A 21154-nucleotide genomic window follows, 5' to 3' on the forward strand; every position below is an offset into this window, starting at 1 on the left:
CAGAATATTTTTCTTGTGGTCTGATAGTCTTTAGGTTCCTTTTGGCAAAGCCAAGCAGGCTGTCATGTGCCTTTTACTGAAGAGTGACTACTGTCTGGTCACTCTACCATAAAGGCCTGATTGGTGGAGTGCTGCGGAGATGGTTGTCCTTCTGGAAGGTTCGCCCATCTCCACAGAGGAACTCTGTCAGTGACCATTGGGTTCTTGGTCACCTCCCTGAACAAGGCCCTTCTCCCCGGATTGCTCAGTTTCCTGGTGACCAGCTCTAGGAACAGTGTGGGTGGTTCCAAACTTCTTCCATTAATAAATGGAGGCCACTGTTCTTGGGGACCTTCAATGCTGCAGAAATGTTTTGGTACCGTTCCCCAGATCTGTGCCACGACACAATCCTATTTCTGAGCTCTACGGACAGTTCCTTCGACCTCATGGTTTGGTTTTTGCTCTGACATGCACTGTCAACTGTGGGACCTTTATATAGACAGGTGCTTGTCTTTCCAAATCAGGTCCAATCAATTGAATTTACCACAGGTGGACTCCAATCAAGTTGTAGAAACATCTCAAGGATGATCAATGGAAACAGGATGCACCTGAGCTCATAGCAAAGAATCTGAATACTTATGTAAATAAGGTATTTGATTTTATTTGTAATAAATTAGCAAACAATATGGGGTAATGTGTGTTCATTGCTGAGGATTCTTATTTATTTTATCCGTTAGAATGAGGTTAACTTAACGAAATGTCAAGGTCTGAATACTCTCCGAAGGCACTGTATATAAAACCCTTAGCCGTGGTATAATGGCCGTATACCACAAATCCCGAGGTGTCTTACATTATAACCAGTTTATAATAACAGTATTTAGAGTAGTAAAAATAAATGTCATACCCATGGTATACAGTCTGATATACCACTGTCAGCCAATCAGCATTCAGGGCTCAAACCACCCAGTTCATAATGTCTTCATACATCATTTGTACCATCTGCACAACAGGTCACTCCTTTAAGCTTTCTTCACTCTCATTTCAGCGTGCCCTAGACTGAAGGAAGCTGGACCTGTTGGTCGAGCTGGACACAACAGTAAGTTCAGTGTTTGTGAGTTTCCTAGTAAGAAAACAAATCTATGTAGTGCACTTTACATTAGTGCACTTGTTACAGTTTAATTATTACMTTAATCATATTGTAACAAGTATTGTAATTAACCATTGGTACACTACTTAGCCCTAATCCTTAGTACAGTGTAAGGTTAGCGCATGGTGTAACCATTTTTATAGCAGTGACTCCAACCAGTCACTCCTATGAGCTTTTCCTAGCTGATCCAGCCCTCTGTACAGTGCCTTCAGGAAGTATTCATATCTCTTGACTTATTCCACATTTTGTTACAGCCTGAATTCAAAATGTATCAAATAAAGTTCTCACCCATTTACACACAATACCCCATAATTACAAGGTTAAAACATGTTTATATTTTTTGCAAATGCATTTAAAGTGAAATACAAAAATATCAAATTGACATAATGATTCAATACATGTTAGAAGCAGCGATTACAGCTGTGAGTCTCTAAGAGCTTTGCACACCTGGATTGTACAATATTTACATGATTTTTGAATGTTTGTCAAGTTGGTTGTTGATCATTGCTAGATAGCCATTTTCAAGTCTTTCCATAGATTGTCAAGATTTAAGTCAAAACTGTAACCAGGCCACTATTGTCCTGCTGAAAGGTGAATTTGTCTGTGGCTGTTGGAAAGCGGACTGAACCTGGGTTTCCTTTTTGCTTTTGCCTGTGCTTAGCTCTATTCCATTACTTTTTATAAAAGGAATATCTCCCTAGTCCTTACCGTGATAAGTTAACTCAAAATGACACAACGACTAGGTTCCCGTTCAACATTTACTTCACCGTATTTCCACAGTACACCGTTGCCATTGCACTCAGGCCAGGTCCATCTCCTGTGAGACTACTGCGCAGGCGTACTAATAAGAGTGATAGCACCGTAATAACAGAAATATAGGGATACTTAAAACATGAACTTAACAATAAGCATGACCAATCATTTCACATTTTATTGGTCACATACACATGGTTAGATCAAATTGTATTGGTCACATGCAGATGTGTAGTCAAATGCTTGTGCTTCTAGTTCCGACAGAGCAGTAATATCTAACAAATTCACAACGACTACCTTATACACAAATGTAAAGGGGTGAATATGTGTATATATGGCTGTGCAGCTTAAGCAAGATGCAGTAGATGGTATATAATGTAGGATATGTAAACATTATTACAGTGGCGTTATTTAAAGTGACTAGTGATACCTTTATTAAAGTGGCCAGAGTTGAGTCAGTATGTTGGCAGCAGCCACTGTTAGTGATGGCTGTTTAACAGTCTGATGGCCTTTAGATAGAAGCTGTTTTTCAGTCTCTCGGTCCCTGCTTTGATGCACCTGTACTGACCTCGCCTTCTGGATGATAGCGGGGTGAACAGGCAGTGGCTCGGGAGGTTGTTGTCCTTGATGATATTTTTGGCCTTCCTGTGACATCAGGTGCTGTAGGTGTCCTGAAGGGCAGGTAGTTTGCCCCCGGTGATGTGTTGTGCAGACCGCACTACCCTCTGGCGAGCCTTGCGGTTGAGGGCGGTGCTGTTGCCATACCAGGCGGTGATACAGCCCAACAGGATGCTCTCGATTGTGCATCTGTAAGTTTTAGGTGACAAGCCACATTTCTTCAGCCTCCTGAGGTTGAAGAGGTGCTGTTTGTTCACCACGCTGTCTGTGTGGGTGGACCATTTCAGTTTGTCCGTGACGTGAACGCAAAGGAGCTTCAAACTTTCCACCTTAGCCGCTGCTGTCCCGTGGATGGGGGGGTGCTCCCGCCGCTGTTTCCTGATGTCCACGATCATATCCTTTTTTTTTTAGGTTTTCCTGACACCGCACTCAGTGCCCTCACCTCCTCCCTATAGGCTGTCTCGTCGTTGTTGGTAATCAAGTCTACTACTGTTGTGTAGTCTAAACTTGATGATTGAGTTGGAGGCATGTGTGGCCAAGCAGTCATGGGTGAACAGGGAGTACAGGAGGGGGCTGAGCATGCACCCTTGTGGGGCCCCAGTGTTGAGGATCAGCAAAGTGGAGATGTTTCCTACCTTCACCACCTGGGGGCGGCCCGTCAGGAGGTCCAGGACCTAATTGCACAGGGTGGGGTTGAGACCCAGGGCCCCTAGCTTAATGATGAGCTTGGCGGGTGCTATGGTGTTGAACACTGCGCTGTAGTCAATGAACAGAATTCTTACATAGGTATTCCTATTTTCCAGGTGGGATAGGGCAGTGTGATGGCGATTGCATTGTCTGTGGACCTATTGTGACAGTAAGCAAATTGAAGTTGGTCTAGGGTGACAGGTAAGGTGGAGGTGACATGATCCTTGATTGACTAGTCTCTCGAAGTACTTCATAATGACAGAAGTGAGTGCTATGGTGCGGTAGTCATTTACTTATGTTACCTTGGCCTTTGGTACAGGAACAATGGTGGCCATCTTGAAGCTTGTGGAGACAGCAGACTGGGATAGGGAGAGATTGAATATGTCTGTAAACACACCAGCCTGCTGCTCTGCGCATGCTCTGAGGACACGGCTAGGGATGCAGTCTGGGCCAGCAGCCTTGCGAGGGTTAAAACATTTAAATGTTTTGCTCGCGTCGGCCACGGAGGAAAGCCCACAGTCCTTGGTAGCGGGTTGTGGCACTGTATTATCCTAAAAGTGGGCAAAGAAGGTGTTTCGTTTGTCTGGAAGCAAGACGTCGGTGACGTGGCTGGTTTTCTGTTTGTAGTCTGTGATTGTCTGTAGACCCTGCCACATGCGTCTCATGTCTGAGCTGTTGAATTGCGACTCCACTCTGTGTCTATTGACATTTCACTTGTTTGATTGCATTGCAGAGGGAATAACTACACTGTTTGTATTCGGCCATATTCCCAGTCAACTTTTCCATGGTTAAATTATGCAGCCACCACCATGGTTGAAAGTATGAAGAGGTACTCAGTGATTGTGTTGGATTTGCCCCAAATTCAACGCTTTGTATTCAGGACAGTTAATTTCTTTGCCACATTTTTTGCAGTTTTACTTTAGTGCCTTATTGCAAACAGGATGCATATTCTGTACAGGCTCCTTTTAACTCTGTCATTTAGGTTAGTATTGTGGAGCAACTACAATGTTGTTGATCCATCCTCTGTTTTCTCCTATCTCAGCCATTGAGCTCTGTAACTGTTTAAGTCACCATTGACCTCATGGTGAAATCCCTGTGAGGTTTCCTTCCTCTCCGGCAACTGAGTTAGGAAGGAAATTCACTGCTCGACTAAGGGACCTTACAGAAAATGTTATTTGTTCGGTACAAAGATTAGGTAGTAATTAAAAAATAATGTTAAACACTATCATTGCACACAGTCCATGCAACTTATGGGACTTGTTAAGCACATCTTTCCTACTGAACTTATTTAGGCTTGCCATTACAAAGGGCTTGAATACTTATTAACTCAAGACAATTCAGCTTTTCATTTGTTATTGATAATAATTGCAATAATTTCTAAAAACATAATTCCACTTTGACATGATGGGGTATTGTGTGCAGGCCAGTGGCTATAACACAACACAATCAGGAAAAAGTCCAGGGGTGTGAATACTTTCTGATGGTACTGTATGTATTACTGTCATTACAGATTTTTCCAGCATTGTTTAAATTCAATATTCAAACAATTTTAAAGAAAACATGTCTCATGGTTATTTTCCATTACATGAGAAAGTTCTAACAGATCAGCAGTCTGGGTGTTCTAAGAGTGTTTGTCTTTAACAGGTGGAGTCAGAGGTCTTGCTGGGKATCGTGGTGAGTAAAGAAAASRCACAGAACAGCAATGCTCGAGCTTCAGCGTGCGRYCCGAGAATAAAGATACAKACTCTGAATACTTGGACGTGGTTGTGTGTGCGAGAGAGACTTTGTTGTTCGTAGAGGACATTCTACAAATCACATCTGAAGATCAGCAATGGGTAGTAGTGTATATCAGTGTTAGATGATTCATTTTCTTTGTGTTTAACTGCTCTCCCTGTCCTCTTCTCCCACACACATCCAACTGCCCCCACTTCAATCTCTGATGGCACTGGGGTCTTTATACGAAGGAGAAATGATCGCTATTGGAATGTTAGCAGCTGCCTTCATCTTTGTCATTGTTGCTTAGTACAGAAGCAAGACCAAATCAGGTAAGTAAGCAGGCAAGGGGCGGGGGTGATACAGGGTTTACTGGCTCAACAAATGTTCCTCTCTATAGGAGATTACAGGTTTAACACATGTTTTGCTGGATTTTATACGGTCACTTAGCCTGTGCACCTGACTGTTTGTTGCCTTCTGCTTCTAAGCTGAGCTCTAAATCAAATTGTATTTGTCACTTGCATCGTAACCAACAGGTGTGGACTAACAGTGAAATGCTTACTTATGTATGACTGAAGTATACAGTATCATCATTGATGTGCTCTCTGTCACCTAGAAATGCATCTTGATTCTTAAAATCAACATCTATGCAACCCGTGTCTTATTGCCCTGCCCTTTATATTAAATGTTATTATAAACCGGGTGGTTCAAGCCCTGAATGCTGATTGGCTGAAAGCCATAGTATATTGGCCATATACCACATTTCCTTATAACGGCACAACCCAGATGCAGACATGGGAGGCAGATGGTTTGAGCTCTGATATTTATTATAGTCCAAGGGGTAGGCAAAAGGCAGGTCGGGGACAGGCAAGAGTTCAAAACGGTACAGGGCGGCAGGCAGGCTCGAGGTCAGGGGCAGGCAGAATGGTCAAGCAGGCGGTCTCAGAGTCAGGACAGGCAAGGGTCAGAACCAGGAGGATGAGAAAAACAGAAACTGGGGAAAAACAGGAGCTAGGAGAAAACCAGCGTTTGACTTGGCAAACAAGACGAACTGGCACAGACAGTCAAAACACAGGGGAAGATACACAGGGGAAGATACACAGGGGAAGATGGGTGACACCTGGAGGGGGTGGAGACAAGCACAAGGACAGGTGAAACAGATCAGGATGTGACACTCTTTGGGACTTATAGCTTAAGTAACCTGTATGTATGACATCACTCAAGGTCCCGCCTAAACTTTGAGTGTATCTGTCAGGAGATGAACAACACACAGCAGAGAGAGAAAGACACAGACAGCGAGAGAGAGACAGAGAGATCCAATGGAAAATTATCATACTCGTCCAACATCACATGGAGCCTTATCTCCCACTACTCAATGATTTGTTACACAAATGAATCTAACAATGCTAGATGGTTATTAGGATAATGCTGAACCTGAGAGGCTTCTGCCTTAGAACAGGACAGGTGAGGCTGTGTTGGTTAAGGAATGTGTCTGTGTCCACAGTGACCTGCTAAATAAGAGGGCAGAGAGGAGAGGGAATGCAAAGACGGGAAGAACAGCAAGTCATACCTACTTACTGCAACAAAGAAAGCCATTTGGAAGCATGGTTTGATCAGGAGGCTCACTTGAAGACAGTGGATCTACTACCATCTTGATATCTTAACTCTGGAGAGACTTCACCAATAGAATCCAGTGAGCCAAGGCCATTACAATATCCTACTGCTCATCAGCCACCTCCTTTATAACATCCAACATGTCATCCTTAGTTTGATTTGATTAGGCACAATACAAGCCGGGATTTCTGGCTGCTCTATTAGCAGAGGTATTTCTCTGTTGTGGTTGTCTATTCGTATGTTTTTATGTATGCTGTCAATGTTTTATTATTATTTGGAAAAACCCTACCCTGCCCCCCCTTCCTCCTGAGAAGTGATCAGCAGCCATACCACACTCTGACCCCACCCGCTACCTGATCATCCTGTCCTCTACCGTTACAGCCTGCTGAAAACAGGAAACTACCGTAGAAATGTGTATATTTGCATAGCAAGTCGGTCATACCAGACTGTTTAATTAAATAGAATGTTCTGGATCCCCTCTCTGACACCAGCCTGAAACATGTGACCTCACAGTATATCTACAGTCTGTGCCAAATGCTTAAGAACTATTAGAGAAGAATAAACACACTTCACAATCACCACTATAATCTAAAACGTTAGACTCACAACTTTCACATTGCCAGAGACGTTGGAAAACAATGAGCAGACAGCTGTGAATATCAGAACAAATAAACATGGTAATATCCTGAATGTGTAGCTTGTAGAGAGACACAGGAAGTGTGGTGTAGAGACACATCTCCAGGACTACACCCGGGAAACCCCTACAGTCTTCCAATGATGGCCCAAGGTTAAGTTGCTGCTGTGTGTGTGAGAGAAAAAATGTGAGTTCTGTCTGAGGAGAACAGGGCAGGTGAGGCTACAGAACACAGAGGTGTTACAGCTCGTTGGAAACATCACTAAACTGTTTAGTTAAATAGGAGGTTCTAGATCCCCTCTAACACCAGTGTGAAACATGAGACCTCACAGTGCCTACTGCTCCTTGCAGTGCAATAAGTGGGCTGCTCTACTGCTACTTCTATTTCTAGCTTGAAATACACTTGTTCACGTTACCATACTAGACCTTATTGGTGCTTTACATGTATAAGGAATGTATATGTTAGGGTCAATAGAGGGCGGATAACAACTAGGTGTATGGAAAGTTACTGACTGACAATGGGGAGTGCAGAAATTGTACATTCTTTCAAAACATGCTATTGATAAATCTCATGGCTCGTAAAGAGGGAGGCACAGGGCAACAGTCTTGTTTCAGTCACTGAAAAGGTAGGACAGTCGTAGAGTAGTGAGGAGCGAGGGATTCGGCCCGAGGTCAGGTCAGATGAAGTGAGAAGGAACAGTCCTATTACACACACACATACTTCGACTCCCACAAATGTTCTATTATCAGGCAGGGCCATGACTACACCAGTGAGAGGAACCAATTAAGTTCCTGACTTATGTGAAGGATGATTTTGTTCTCTTTTTAACAAAAATATGCCTTATAGAAATAGGACATGTTAATCACAAAACATAGCGTGATTGCAGAAAAGCTGTTGATAATCTAGGGTGTCGAATGTGCTAACCACGAGGTTGAGACAAGATAGAAAATTCTCAGCTACACAACAAACACTTCCGGATATCTGGATCCTGTGTGCTGTGCGGCTGGGACCAGCCTGGGCACCACCGATAGGCTAGCAAGTTTAAACCACGCTAAGCCTCTACTGTGATAGGCCAACTCTGAAGTTGGAACTACATCAGTCACAGTATAAAAGAAGATGTCTGTACTATTTCAGTCAGTTCCCTGCTTTACCCTGCGTGGTGATACAGTGAACCCGTATATACGAAAATTGCATTTAGCATTCTGAGCTTATGTTCAATAAAAATACTTAAAGTATATTCGGTGACTCTGAATCACATTTTATCCTGATACCAGATTCGATTGACGCAACCCTTTACACTTAGCAACAGAGATGTATTGGCTGTCTAGATGTGCAAGGAGTTGACTCCACCTAGTCCGAGGGTATAAATACAGAGCATTCAGAAAGTATTCAGACCCCTTGACTTTTTCCAAATTTTGTTACGTTACAGCCTTATTCTAAAATTGATTAAATAAATAAAATCCTCATCAATCTACACACAATACCCTATAATGACAAATGTATTAAAAATAAAATGGGGGAACCATCCAGAAGGACAACCATCTCTGCAGCACTCCACCAATCGGGCCTTTATAGTAGAGTGGCCAGACAGAAGCCACTCCTCAGAAAAAGGCACATGACAGCCCGCTTGGATTTTTACAAAAGGCACCTAAAGACTCTCAGACTATGAGAAACAAGATAAAACCAAGATTTGGCCTGAATGCCAAGTATCACGTCTGGAGGAAACCTGGCACTATCTCTACGGTTAAGCCTATGGTGGTGGCAGATTCATGCTGGGGGGATGTTTTTCTGCGGCAGGGACTGGGAGACTAGTCAGGATCTAGGGAAAGATTAACAAAGTACTAAGTAAAGGGACTGAATACTTATGTAAATGTGATATTTCAGTGTATTTTTTATAAAATTGCAAACATTTCTAAAAACATGTTTTTACTTTGTCATTATGGGGTTTTGTGTGTAGGTTGATAAGGGGAGAATAAACAATTTAATCAATTTTAGAAGAAGGCTGTAACGTAACAAAATGTGAAAAAAGTCAAGGGGTCTGAGTAATTTTTGAGCTTTTTGCTAGTCCTCCGATTGTGGTAAGCACTGAAAGAATCAATATGAGTGGCGCTTTACTCAAACTTTTACTCCGCTAACCTTGGCTTTACTGGTGCTCGGCACTCTGCTCTCCCCAGTCTGTCTATGGAGAGCGCTGCTCAAAGCACTGAGTGCAATTTGTCAGCACTGCCGTTTTAAACTCTCTGTAAAACTTAATACGGATCACGAAAGCACAATATTTTTGGGGGGTCCAGAAAAAGAAAAACTTTAAATGTTTCTAATTGTTTTTGTATTATGTATTCTGCTTAAAATCACCCTAAAACTGAGCACATATGACTTTTTATTGCTTTATATGAAATTAACATGAAAAAAAAACATTGCAGAATTTCAGAAAAGTTGCAGCAAATCAAGCATTTTTGGCTGCAATTTTGCGAAATCCTGGAGGGACTGATTATAGTACTTCCAGAGAGAGAGGTGAACTGTCTTCAACACTTACAAGGGATTACATGACCTAACCTCTATTCAAATGTATCCCCAGACAGAATTGGAATGAAAACAAAGAGAGCAATCGATCAAGGCCTTTCTCCCTCCTCAACATGATGATCAGATACTGTAAGCAGCAGGGAGACAACAGAATGCTCAAGAGGAGGGAGAGGGACTAACATAGGCCAACTGTACCTTTATGTCGGTGTACTCAATTTGTCTATGAAACTATTAAACAGAAATAGCACTGGCACCCCTATGAAATCTCTCTTCCAAAACATTTTAACATGTATTAGATTACTGTCAGTCATGCTGTCAGACTACAGTACAGTATAATGTTTTCAATATATTTTACTATTGATTGTATTTGCATTGTACTGTAATTGAAAAGGTGCAGGAAGAGAAGAGCAACCCCCACCTTCTCAGCAGTCAAACCACACTCTCAGCCTCCCCCACCCCACACAATATAATCATCATCCGATCATACTATCCTGTACCTTTACAACTGTCTGTGATCACCATACAGCTGCTTGTATCAGAGGTGGCCTGAATTTCTTTAATGTGGAGTGTAGTGACACGCTGTCCTGGTATACTGTGTGTGTGTGTGTGTGTAACCTTAGCTTTGGCAGAGCGTGTGGCGCAGGATGTGGCTGTAACTGTATTCTGTTATTATCATCGCCGGAGAAGTGGGGATGAAAATAATATGTTTGCCGTGCTACAAATGGCTATATCGGTCTGCTAATACAGGACTATTAAAGTGCACTACTTTGTGAAAACATTTTTATTTAAAAAAATGCAGTGGATACTGCAGCACCCTCAGCACCCCTACTGTACTTCTCACAGCTATGGTTATTATTACAGTTTATAGAAAATAGGTTGTGTGTATCAGTTCTCCATCACAGTGTGTATCAATTCTCCGCTCCCTTCACCCTATTCCACTCCACTCCCATCCACACCTCCACTCCCCCTACTCTCCTCAACCTCACTCCACTTACTCCCATGCGCTACTCTCCACTCCACCTCACTCTCCCTACTCCCTCCACTCCATTACCCCTACTCTCCTCCACCCCCCTCCTCCTCTCAGCCTTGTGTAAAAATGTGTAGAATAGCATGAGATTAGCTATACAACTGCACATTTTTATTTTAGGCCCATGGCAAAATGTGTAGAATTGCAAGAAGTTTGCTGTATTTTTTTCTTCTCCAGAACAATAGACATGTAGGTCGTCATTGTAAATAAGAATTTGTTCTTAATTAACTGACTTGCCAAGTTAAATAAAGGTTTAATAAAAAATATAAAAAATAAACATGACCACAGACAATTGTCACATCCTTACAGAATAGAACACTCTCTGCTTACATTAATGAATTATATAAAAAAGTGAAAAGGGGAGAAACTATAAAGGGAGAAACAGTAACCAATAAAGCAGACCTCAATCAAGACAGCATAAATTGTTTAATCTGAACAGTAGGGGAAATCAAAGACGGATATAGATAAAGATGGATATTAAATCTGATTACTTATTTTCTGTGTGTTGAGAAATTCTACACAGTCATGGTGAGTTCAAACGGAAGAACACGAGCAGGGAAAGGAAGCGAAAGGGGAGTGGGATTGGAGAGAGAGGGGGGGGGGGGGGCCCTCTCTGCAGTCTCGCCCTCCTCACTCCCAGACCAGCAGTTGAAAACAGATGATAATTAGATACACTTAAGAAGGTGCTTAAAGACAGTGAAATTATGTTCTGTAGCGTGTCAGTTTAATTTTCTAGATACAGGGTCAATTTCATTTAGTCAGTCAACTCAGAAAGTAAACAAAAATCCTGTCAATGAGAGATGTCAACTTTGGTAGAGAGGTTACCAAACTAAAATAATGACTGTTTACATTACTTTATTACAGCTATACCAGCTATGAAAGAGACTGAAGGGATTCGTGCCATCCATAACACAACATTAGTAAGAGATGACTAATAGACTGTAGTCTTCCCTACAGTTGTGGCTTTCAAAAACCCAGCCAGAACCAAGAGCTAATAGATGTGTAGTCAAGGCCTTCCTGTACTTTTGCTTCTGTTGGTTTAACCCTTTCATGTGTGAGTTCCAATATCTCTAACGGTCGCCCCAGCGTGAGTTTTTTTATGCATGTGATGCATGTGAGGCTTTCACTAACCCAGCCAGAACCAAGAGCTAATAGATGTGTAGTCAATCAATCAATCAATCAATTTTATTTTATATAGCCCTTCGTACATCAGCTAATATCTCGAAGTGCTGTACAGACACCCAGCCTAAAACCCAAACAGCTAGTAATGCAGGTGTAGAAGCACGGTGGCTAGGAAAAACTCCCTAGAAAGGCAAAACCTAGGAAGAAACCTAGAGAGGAACCAGGCTATGAGGGGTGGCCAGTCCTCTTCTGGCTGTGCCGGGTGGAGATTATAACAGAACTATGCCAAGATGTTCAAAAATGTTCATAAGTGACAAGCATGGTCAAATAATAATCATGAATAATTTTCAGTTGGCTTTTCATAGCCGATCATCAAGAGTTGAAAAACAACAGGTCTGGGACAGGTGGCGGTTCCATAACCCGCAGGCAGACAGCTGAAACTGGAATAGCAGCAAGGCCAGGCGGACTGGGGACAGCAAGGAGTCACCACGGGCGGCAGTCCCGACGCATGGTCCTAGGGCCAGGTCCTCCGAGAGAAAGAAAGAGAGAAGGAGAAAATTAGAGAGCGCCAAGATTTTCAAAATGTTCATAAATGACAAGCATGGTCAAATAATAATCAGGAATAAATCTCAGTTGGCTTTTCATAGCCGACTATTAAGAGTTGAAAACAGCAGGTCTGGGACAGGTAGGGGTTCCGTAACCGCAGGTAGAACAGTTGAAACTGGAATAGCAGCAAGGCCAGGCGGACTGGGGACAGCAAGGGTCATCATGCCCGGTAGTCCTGATGTATGGTCCTAGGGCTCAGGTTTTCAGAGAGAAAGAGAGAACGAGAGAATTAGAGAGAGGCATACTTAAATTCACACAGGACACTGGATAAGACAGGAGAAGTACTCCAGGTAACCAACTGACCCTAGCCCCCCGACACATAAACTACTGCAGCATAAATACTGGAGGCTGAGACAGGAGCGGTCAGGAGACACTGTGGCCCCATCCGAAGAAACCCCGGACAGGGCCAAACAGGAAGGATATAACCCCACCCACTTTGCCAAAGCACAGCCCCCGCACCACTAGAGGGAAATCCTCAACCACCAACTTACAATCCTGAGACAAGGCCGAGTATAACCCACAAAGGTCTCCACCACAGCACAAACCAAGGGGGGGCCAACCCAGACAGGAAGATCACGTCAGTAACTCAACCCACTCAAGTGACGCACCCCTCCTAGGGACGGCATGAAAGAGCACCAGCAAGCCAGTGACTCAGCCCCTGTAACAGGGTTAGAGGCAGAGAATCCCAGTGGAGAGAGTAAGGCCTTCCTGTACTTTTGTTTCTGTTGGTTTAAATAACTAACAATAAAAACCTCATAATATCCTTACTGTAAAACTCTTACAGATAAGTCAGAACAAGAATACCTCGTCAAACAAAAATCATATGTAATCAGTTTCAATTTCACAGTCAGTGCACAGGCGCTGCACATGAGCTAATCAAATCACTCAATCTTATTTATCCACCATCTTTGATGTACCTACACTTCATCCACCTCCCACCCTTTTGGCAGGAGGGGGTGTCTGGAAACTGGTAACACATCCTTCTTTAGTGGAGTCTGTCTTGACCATGTAAGATACATTGAGTTTCTATTATCTTGTGGATTTCTGAAGAAATTGTTGCTGAAGGAATTCAAGCCCGAGAACCAGCAAGACAACACACACACACCATCACACCACAGGAGGTGGTGGCACCTGAATCGGGAAGAAAGGGGTCGTGATAATGACTGGAGCAGGTTCAGGGGAATGGTATCAAACACATGGTTTCCATGGTAGTTTTAATGCCATTCCATCTGCTCCGTTCCGCACATTATTATTAGCTGTTCTCCCCTCAGCAGCCTCCACTGTGTCACACATTACATCACACACATCACGCCCACGCCCTGCTCCTCCTAGTTTATGCCCCTGCTCCTCCTCAGTTTATGCTCCTGCTCCTCCTAGTTTATGCTCCTGCTCCTCCTAGTTTATGCTCCTGCTCTCCTAGTTTATGCTCCTGCTCCTCCTAGTTTATGCTCTGCTCCCTGTTCTCCTCCTCTAGTTTATGCTCCTGTCCTCCTTAGTTTATGCCCCTGCTCCTCCTAGTTTATGTCCTGCTCCTCCTAGTTTATGCTCCCGTCCTCCTAGTTTATGCTCCCGCTCCCTAGTTTATGCTCCCGCTCCTCCTAGTTTATGCTCCCAGCTCCTCCTAGTTTATGCCCTGCTCTCTAGTTTATGCCCTGCCTCCTAGTTTTTTGCCCCTGCTCTCCTAGTTTATGCTCCTGCTCTCCTAGTTTATGCCCTGTCCTCCTAGTTTATGCCCCTGATCCTCCAGTTTATCGCTCCTGCTCTTTCCTGTTTATGCCTCCTGCTCCTTCCTAGTTTATGCTCCTGCTCCTCCTAGTTTATGCTCCTGCTCCTCCTAGTTTATGCCCTGCTCCTCCTAGTTTATGCTCCTGCTCCTTCCTAGTTTATGCTCCTGCTCCTCCTAGTTTATGCCCCTGCTCCTCCTAGTTTATGCCCCTGCTCCTCCTAGTTTCTGAGTTTGCCCTGCTCCTCCTAGTTTATGCTCCTGCCTCCTAGTTTTGCTCCTGCTCCTCCTAGTTTATGCTCCTGCTCCTCCTAGTTTTGCTCTGCTCCTCCTAGTAGCTCCTGCTCTCCTAGTTTATGCTCCTGCTCCTCCTAGTTTATGCCCCTGCCCCTGTTATGCCCTGCTCTCCTAGTTTATGCTCCTGCTCCTCCTAATTTATGCCCCTGCCAGTCTCACTATTAAAAGCAGAAGCTGGTGCAGCTAAATGCAAGAGCTGTTGGATGAGTTGCCAGTTGTTACGGGTATCAACGCACTAGAGACCTAACTGACAAACTCACAGGATTTAGGAAATAAATTAAGATACACAATTTAATTTTAGGACGAAAATTACACTTCACTATTTTCTATGTTTGCCGAGACATCGTAATCTTCAACCTGCGAGGACAGTTAAGGAAACCGGGAAAATTCCAAGCAACACAGGTAAGGTTAAACATCAAATCAAATTTATTTATATAGCCCTTTGTACATCAGCTGATATCTCAAAGTGCTGTACAGAAACCCAGCCTAAAACCCCAAACAGCAAGCAATGCAGGTGTAGAAGCACGGTGGCTAGGAAAAACTCCCTAGAAAGGCCAAAACCTAGGAAGAAACTACAGAGAGGAACCAGGCTATGAGGGGTGGCCAGTCCTCTTCTGGCTGTGCCGGGTGGAGATTATAACAGAACATGGCCAAGATGTTCAAATGTTCATAAATGACCAGCATGGTCAAATAATAATAATCACAGTAGTTGTTGAGGGTGTACCAAGTCAGCAACTCAGGAGTAAATGTCAGTTGGCTTTCATAGCCGATCATTAAGAGTATCTCTACCGCTCCTGCGGTCTCTAGAGAGGTTGAAACAGCAGGTCTGGGACAGGTAGCACGTCCGGTGGACAGGTCAGGGTTCCATAGCCGCAGGCAGAACAGTTGAAACTGGAACAGCAGCAAGGCCAGGTGGACTGGGGACAGCAAGGAGTCATCATGTCAGGTAGTCCTGACGCATGGTCCTAGGGCTCGGGTCCTCCGAGAGAGAGAAAGAAGGAGAGAATTAGAAGAGCATACTTAAATTCACACAGGACACCGGATAAGACAGGAGAGTACTCCAGATATAAACTAACTGACCCTAGCCCCCCGACACATAAACTACTGCAGCATAAATACTGGAGGCTGAGACAGGAGCGGTCAGGAGACACTGTGGCCCCATCCGAAGAAACCCCCGGACAGGGCCAAACAGGAAGGATATAACCCCACCCACTTTGCCAAAGCACAGCCCCCACACCACTAGAGGGATATCTTCAACCACCAAATTACCATCCAAAGCGGCAATACAGCTTAGAAACAATCAATGGCGTCAGTTCAGCTAAACCTAGGGGTGTGTCTATGTGTAGAACACCAAAAACACAAATGACCCATTCATTATCACCACAAATATATTAGGTTTAAAGGTCTGTGGAACGACATATATAATGTCAACCATTACTCAACGTCATCCTAAATGTTCTCATTTACTTGTGGAAAGGCTCATACAGCGCATCATGAAATAACACACGCAATCAAGTAACAAGAAGGCTGGCTTCAAATGCCGACATACATAGGCGGCACGTGAGTATGAAGAAGTCATTTTTCACCATAAAATGTCACCTTTAGATGAACGGGATTAGTTTTACTAGGGGAGATCGGATAATGAAATTATGTGCACGAGCACAAAACACCACATCTGTAATGTTAGTCACGTTCGGATCTGCCATGCCAGTAATTTGTACACGGCAGAAGAGTAACAATTACAGACAGAATAACCTACTMTTTTTTTTTTAAACACTCAAGTCCTCTGATAATAGCCGACTAGTCCCGTGCGAATCGATATTCCTGTGTTTTGAGAGAAATATCAAAGTTTAACAGGTGTTACTCGCGGTTTGCGTAAGAAAATAACTGTTTCGATCAATTTAACGAAGTGCCTATAACGTTATATGAAGGGCCTACTTTCACAGTGAATGCTTAATACGTTTTGTGAGAATGAATTGAACATAGGCGCAATATTGTTGTATGATTTATTTAGCTATTTAATGCAACCCTTGTTGTTAATAGATTGCAAAGCAGCATACAATTGAGCTCAACGCTTGGAAATGACTAGTCTACTTTCTCATCCATAGCCTTAAAGGGTCATATCAAGTGTAAGTGCGCTGTTTGGGTCACATCTGAAGGCGGGGGGGGGGGCATTTAGAACGTCTTCTACTGCGGATTGCTAAAATATCTTAATGATTATGAACACACTTCCTCAATTCAAATATAATGGCGATACTATACCATATATGGTTTGGTATTGTTTAGAAACATGGGAAACTAGCTAGAGTTGTCAGTGTAGACTCTTGTCGCTTGGACTTCGCCTGGAATAACGGGGCAGTTCGTTTTTACCAAAGACTGTCCGAATCATCCTCTGCAATAACTGACATTCTGGCGTAATAATTACATAACCAAAGTTCTCTAGTAATACTAGTACCGTGTGAAAGGGGCTTTATGCAAGCTACTCATTACATTATTAATATTAGCCTATACRTGCATGGATCTCTAGGGGCAGTATGCAAATTGGAGTGGGTCTAGGGTTTCTGGGATAATGATGTTGATGTGAGCCATGACCAGCCTTTCAAAGTACTCCATGGTTACAGACGTGAGTGCTACGGGTCTGTAGTCATTTAGGCAGGTTACGTTAGTCTTTTTGGGCACCGGGAATATGGTGGTCTGCTTGAAACATGTTAGTATTACAGACTCAGACAGGGAGAGATTGAAAATGTCAGTGAAGACACATGCCAGTTGGTCAGCACATGCTCGGAGTACACATCCTGGTAATCTGTCTGGCCCTGCYGCATTGTGAATGTTGACCTGTTTAAAGGTCTTACTCACATTGGCTATGGAGAGCATGATCACACAGTCATCCGGAACAACTGATGCTCTCATGCATGCTTCAGTGTTACTTGCCTCGAAGCGAGCATAGACGTTATTTAGCTCGTGTGGTAGGCTCGTGTTCACTGGGCAGCACGCGGCTGTGCTTCCCTTTGTAATCTGTAATAGTCTGCAAGCCCTGCACATCTGACGAGCATCGGGCGGTGTAGTACGATCAAATCTTTGTCCTGTATCGATGCTTTGCCTGTTTGATGTTCGTCGGAGGGCATAGTGGGATTTCATATAAGCTTCCGGGTTAGAGTCCCGCTGTAACGTCCTGACCAGAGTTCTTATGTGTTGTGCTTGTTTTAGTGTTGGTCAGGACGTGAGCTGGGTGGGCATTCTATGTTGTGTGTCTAGTTTTGTCTGTTTCTTGTGTTTCAGCCTAATATGGTTCTCATCAGAGGCAGCTGTCCAATCGTTGTCCCTGATTGAGAATCATATATAGGTGGCTTGTTTTGGTTGGGATTTTGTGGGTGGTTGTCTCCTGTGTCAGTGTTTGTGCCACACGGGACTGTGACGGTTAGTAGTCTGTTGTTTTGTATTTTTTGTCTAGTTTTCTTGTTCATTAAATTCATGGAAACTTACCACGCTGTACATTGGTCTCCGATCCTTCTCGCCTCTCCTCGTCCGAGAGGAGGAAGAGCTAGACTGCCGTTAAACACCCGCTCCTTGAAAGCGGCAGCTCTACCCTTTAGCTCGGTGCGGTGTTGCCTGAATCCATGGCTTCTGGTTGGGATATGTACATACCGTCACTGTGGGGACGACGTCATCGATGCACTTATTGATGAAGCCAGTGACTGATGTGGTGTCCTCAATGCCATCGGAAATCCGGAACATATTCCAGTCTGTGCTAAGCAGAATCAGGAGGATAGAATTATGGTCAGATTTGCCATGGGGAGGGGGAGGGAGCTTTGTATGCGTCTCTGTGTGTGGATTAAAGGTGGTTCGAGTTTTTTTCCCCCTCTGGTTGCACATTTTAACATGCTGGATAAGATGAGGTAAACGAGATTTGAGTTTTCCTGCATTAGATACCGGCCACTAAGAGAACAGCCATGGGTGAGCGTTTTCCTGTTTACTATGGCCGTAATAGCTCATTGAGTGCAGTCTTAGAGCCAGCATCGGTTTGTGTGGTATGCAGCTTATCATGAGATACTCTACCTCAGACGAGCAAAACATCGAGACTTTAGATTTGGCACCAGCTGTTGTTTACAAATACACATAGACCGCCACTTGTCTTAGCAGAGGCGTGTGCTATCCTGCCGAAAAAGCTTAAAACCTGCCAGCTGTATGTTATTCATGTCGTCGTTCAGCCACGACTCGGTGAATCATAAGATATTACAGTTTTTATGTCCGTTGGTAATATACGTGATCATAGTTTGTATATTTTATTATCGATTGATTGTACGTTGGCTAATAGGACAGATGGTAACGGTAGATTACCCTCTCGGCGACGGATCCTAAACGGCACCGAATCTTCGTCCACATACTCCGTCTCGTTCTCCTGCGAATTACGGGGATAAGGGCCTTGTTGGGAATCTGAAGTAAATCTTTCATCCAACTCGTTGTTGAAAAATTATTCCTCCAGTATGGGGTGAGTAATCACTGTCCTGATATATAGAAGCTTTTTTGGTCATAAGAACACGGTGACAGAAACATTATATCAAAATAACTTAACAATAACGGAAAAAACATACACAATAGCACAATTGTTATAGGATTGTAAAACGGCAGCGATCTCCTTCAGAACCATTGTATTTCTTAATTTATACATGTTCAAGTACATACAGTTGAAGTCGGAAGTTTACATACACTTAGGTTGGAGTCATTAAAACTTGTTTTTTCAACACACAAATTTCTTGTTAACAAACTATAGTTTTGGCAGTCGGTTAGGACATCTACTTTGTGCATGAATCAAGTAATTTTTCCAACAATTGTTTACAGACCGATTATTCACTTATAATTCACTGTATCACTAATCTACAGTGGCGATACGATGTGACAGTTATTACATACACTAAGTTGACTGTGCTTTAAACAGCTTGGAAAATTCCAGAAAATTTGTCATGGCTTCAGAAGCTTCTGATAGGCTAATTGCATAATTTGAGTCAATTGGAGGTGTAATGTGGATGTATTTCAAGGCTACCTTCAAACTCAGTGCTCTTTGCTTGACATCATGGGAAAATCAAAAGAAATCCGCCAAGAATCAGAAAAATAATTGTAGACCTCCACAAGTCTGGCTCATCCTTGGGAGCAATTTCCAAACATCTGAAGGTACCACGTTCAGCTGTACAAACAAAAGTATAAACACCATGGGACCACGCAGCCACATACCGCTCAGGAAGGAGATGCGTTCTGTCTCCTAGATTAATGTACTTTGGTGCGAAAAGTGAAATCAATCCAGAACAACAGAAGGACCTTATGAAGATGCTGAAGGAAACGGGTACAAAAGTATCTACATCCACAGTAAAACGAGTCCTATATCAACATACCCTGAGAGGCCGCTCAGCATGAAAGAAGCCACTGCCCAAAACCGCCATAAAAAGACAGATTACGGTTTGCCAATGCACATGGGACAAAGATTGTACTTTTTGGAGAAATGTCTCTGGTCTGATGAAACAAAATAGAACTGTTTGGCCATAATGACCATCGTTATGTTTGGAGGAAAAAGGGGGAGGCTTGCAAGCCGAAGAAACCATCCAACCGTGAAGCACGGGGTGGCAGCATCATGTTGTGGGGTGCTTTGCTGCAGGAGGACTGGTGCACTTCACAAAAAAGATGGCATCATGACATCAGTCAGGAAGTTAAAGCTTGTCGCAAATGAGTCTTCCAAATGGACAATGACCCAAGCATACTTCAAAGTTGTGGCAATATGGCTTAAGGACAAAAAGTCAAGCTATTGGAGTGGCCATCACAAAGCCTGACCTCAATCCTATAGAAAATTGGAAAAAGCTTGTGCGAGCAAGGAGGCCAACAAACCTGACTCAGTTACACCAGTCTGTCAGGAGGAATGGCAAAATTCACCCAACTTATTGTGGGAAGCTTGTGGAAGGCTACCCAAACGTTTGACCCAAGTTAAACAATTTAAAGGCAATGCTACACTCAATTAGTATTTGGTATGTAAACTTCTGACCACTGGGAATGTGATGAAGAAATAAAAGCTGAAAAAAAGCCTTCTCTCTACTATTATTCTGACATTTCTTAAAATGAAAGGTAGTAATCCTAACTGACCTAAAACAGGAATTTTTACTAGGTTAAATGTCAGGAATTGTGAAAAACTGAGTTTAAATGTATTTGGCTAAGTGTATGTAAACTTCTGACTCACTGTAGATGTTGAACTTCCATCTCACAGGCCAGAGACACAATGTATGAATTTATGGTTGGATCAGAACACATTATATTATTGGCCAGTACGGAGAATTTAGTAAATCCACAAGTCCAAATGCCTATTTCCATCCATGGCTAATTTAGGAAAAGATGATTTTAGCAAGCTAACTACACAAACGATGCAACAATTCAAGTTCTGTCAATAACGTTTGGCTTCAAATGTGTTGTGATGGTGTGAAGCCAAATCCAAACGGCTTCCTTGACATTCTTGTGGGCACCAGACCATTCACAGCTCACTCAGTTTAGTTCAATGCTGATTGCTATTTTTTTATTTTTATAAACAGATGCCAAATGCTTGCTGGCTTCCCTTGCATTCAACGCTATGGTGGCAACAATATCATACTCTTTTGACCAGGCAGCATAGATGGGCTACACATACAGAGAAGGAGGGGCACTGTTTTGTTTGCTTGGATGCTTTCTCCAGATACATT

Source organism: Salvelinus sp. IW2-2015, linkage group LG19 (genome assembly GCF_002910315.2).
Source record: "Salvelinus sp. IW2-2015 linkage group LG19, ASM291031v2, whole genome shotgun sequence".
Taxonomy (NCBI): domain Eukaryota; kingdom Metazoa; phylum Chordata; class Actinopteri; order Salmoniformes; family Salmonidae; genus Salvelinus; species Salvelinus sp. IW2-2015.